The sequence below is a fragment of the Mustela putorius genome, unplaced genomic scaffold (genome assembly GCF_011764305.1).
Source record: "Mustela putorius furo isolate JIRA1106 unplaced genomic scaffold, ASM1176430v1.1 tig00003858_pilon_pilon_pilon, whole genome shotgun sequence".
NCBI lineage: Eukaryota > Metazoa > Chordata > Mammalia > Carnivora > Mustelidae > Mustela > Mustela putorius.
In genome coordinates this window covers 34,234,423-34,237,957 of record NW_025422010.1, presented here as the reverse complement: position 1 = coordinate 34,237,957, position 3,535 = coordinate 34,234,423, and the positions used below count along the sequence as shown (strand labels likewise).

Genomic DNA, 3,535 nt, shown 5'->3' with positions numbered 1-3,535 from the left:
CCCCCCCAAGAAAATAGGGTCATTTCCACAGTTTGCATTTTTTTTTCAAGAGAATATGTTTTATTTTCAAATTACAGTTTTATACCTGTTTTAAAAACAAACATATTTTCTCTTTAGTCCCTTGTATCCCTCTGCATTCTTGTCAGAACAGATTTTCTGTCAATCTAGTTAAAATTTTGTATCAAGCCTGTCCTTCCTCCCACCCCACCATGCCCTTGTAGTTTTATTTTGTCCCATAATAAAATAATTGTTGAATATGGCTTAGAAGCATCCTAGGGTAGTAATTAAGAACATTGATTCTGGAACCAGATGGATTGCATTCAACTCCAGTCCCCAACAGTATATGAATTTGCATCAGGTACTTGACCTCTTTGTGCCTTAGTTTCCCTATTTACAAGACGTGGATGGTGAAAAGAGCACATTCTTTGTAAGAATATTATGAGGATTAAATGAGTTAATATCTCTAAAGCTCTTATGCATTATAGAGTATTTGTTAAATAACTAAACGTCTGCTAGAACAGAGGCTTGCTGATGATGGATCCGTGTCTTGCATCTCTATTATTTTTCTATGGCACCAGACAGTGTTCTGCACTTAATATATATGCAACCCAATATCTATTTGCACAATATGTATTTGAATTGAGGTAAATTAAGCTCCCCTAGCAAAATTCTTGTCTCTACATATGGACTGATTTTACTTAGGGGGAAAAGGGATGTCTGTCCTTCTTGGAGGTTTACAGAGCTCTATGAAGTTAGAAAGTAACTGATCTGTGCTCATTGAGCATAGCACTGAACATTTTGAAAAGATCTTTTGCAAGTATCTTTTCCAACTTCTCGTGTCCAAGCTAAATAACCCAGCTCAAAACTTATCTTCTCTTGGAATCTTTTACATTAAACTCAGAAATATATCTCTTCCTTTGTATTCCTCAACATTATTTTTTGTGTTCTGTAAGAATATGATTTATAAAGTTACCATAGTTTGTAAAACTGGAAGGCATGGTAGAAATTTCCAGGCCAGTGATTATTGCCAATGGTGCAGATCATAGTCCACACGGAATTTAGATTTGTCTTTTAATACACATGACTGGGGCCCACCATCAGAAACTTGGATTATCTAAGACAGTAGGGTATTGGCTTCAAGTTTAAGGTCTGAAGTCAGATAAGATTTGATACATAGTATGGTCCCTTTTGTTTGTCATCAAGTGACTCCAACAGTGCTTGTCAAACTTTAATGTGCACACAAATCACTGGGGGCACTCTTGAAAGTGCAGGTTCAGATTCAGCAGGTCTGCAAGAGGCCCAGAATTTGGCATTCCCAACAGACTTCAGTTATTGATGGTCCAGAGAACAATACTTTGAGTATTAAGGACCTAAAAGCTCATTGTTTAATATATCAAAATCTCAAATTCCTCATATGTCAGATAGAGCTGTTGTAAAAATTAAAGGGTATATAAATAGCTTTACCACATGGCCATGCACAATAAATGTTAAAGATTTTATTAATATAATTATTAAGGCCAGCTTCATGGGCTCCAGCCAGTATACTTGCACAGAGCTCTGTCTTAAAGGGGTTTTGTATTTGGTTTAATTCTCTTATCACCATCTTGAATTCTTTATAATTTTATCTCTGAACGTGTATTTTATAAGTGAAGTTTAGTGGGGCAATGAGGAAGGCATGTGAGCAGAGTAGACACTTGAAATATGCATTATTACCAACATTGCTTGCCAACCATTCGCATTTAAAACTTACAAGTTACCAGCAGCACAGAATTCTGATGGACTCACAGTGAATTTGAGTCCAGTAAGTCTCAAAAGTACATGGTAAATGTGTTACATCTATGACTAAGTAAGGCCACATTTTCCCCAAGAAACCATGCTTTCTATTTGAACCAGGACTTGATTTGAATGAGGAATGAAGACAATTGCACTCTAAGAATTATGAACATTCCAGGATCTCTATTATATCCTCTCCTACTCAAGTTACTTCCCTATAGATTAGCTAGCCACTTACACTGAGAATATGCTTTAGGAGGAAAGAAATAGATAGGGCAACCCATAGTTCTTTCCTTTTCAATTATTTCTTATTTATCATTAAATTGAAGGTGGAGAGTATTGGTACAGAATGTATGCATATCAAAAAGTGAAATGCTTCACTGCCATGATTCCTCCTGCAGACTCTGCTCAAGTGTGACACACCCGGTGTTGGTGAGCTGGACACGGAGACATGTATCCCCAAAACAGGGCCACTGAAAATTAGCCCCCAGCAGCCTGGACCCTTGGGTCCAGTCCCACAGCCACCAAAGATCAAGATTTCTTCAACTTCCTGTGTTCTGGATGCTACAAAGAAGGCAGAAGAAATCTTGAATGCCATCCTGTCTCCAAAGGAATGGGTGAAGGACACACAGTCACAGATCCTGCAGGTGTCCAGCACTGCCAACACTGGAATGGATCATGGTGCATCCCTGCAGCAGCTGAATCTGAATCTGCAATAGCAACAGGCCAGGGAGACTGGCATCTTCCCTGTGTGCAGAGAGCTGTACTCACAGTATTTTGCTGAGCAGATCTCGGAGGTCACCATCAACTGTGTGGAGAGGGGACTGCTTTTGCTGCAAGTCCAGGACTTGATCTATATGACCATCACCGCCTATCAGACCTCACATGAGAACAGTGTGGCATTTGGCTCCAGGAAGGCTCTGTTGCCCGAACAGGGAAGTCAGACATGGGGAGGACAATTGCAGAATTAGAAACAGGAAAGAGAGGTTTGGGGAGCCAAGTGAAGGAGCAGAAGGTCATGTGTGAGGCCACCGAAAAGAGGGAGAATGAGAAGAAGACAGATGGAGGAGAAGCAGCACAATGAGGAGACTCAGTTCCTCAAACAGAAAAATCAGCAGCTGAATGTCCAACAGGAAGGCAGTACTGCACCAAAGAGGTGATAATTTCATATGGGTCTGTGAGCACTGCAAGCATACCCCATCATAAGCCCCTTCTAAAAAAAAAAAAAAAATGGTAGTTTCCTGGAGAAAACAAAAATGAAATGCATGCAGTTAAGTTAATTTTGTGTAGGGTCTCCTGTTCTGGTAAAAGCAAAATATACATGGATATATAAGCTCAGATTGTGACTTGTGCAATTTTGGTGATTCTGTACATAAGTGTCTTTATGTGTGCATTTAAAACTGGCATTGTGCAATATAAAAATGAACAGTGAAAGTCATGCAAATAATTTAAATTTGACTTTTCACTAATTAGAATCACAGTAAATAGCAAAGAAAACACACCATGACAGGTTAAATAAGAGACCACGAAATAAAGGGAAAAGTTTTATGCTTCAGTATCTTTTATGGGTGCTTTTTCCCTCTGCTTTTTGAACAGGGGTCCCTCTAGTTTCACTTTGTACTGAGCACCAGAGATGATATAGCTGGCTCTGCCATCATTATTCTAATCACTATCTAATCACTAGGTCTGAGGAGGCCACGGGGGCTTCAAGTTGAAAATCCCTAACGAAAACTAGAAGCACATTTGCAGAATTATACACGTC

The 3,535-nt window shown here is 39.2% G+C and overlaps 1 pseudogene; it reads left to right on the top strand.

Moving 5' to 3' along the window:
• Positions 1 to 2,158: 2,158 nt before the first annotated feature.
• LOC101680567 lies at positions 2,159 to 2,933 on the top strand (annotated as a pseudogene).
• Positions 2,934 to 3,535: the final 602 nt, after the last annotated feature.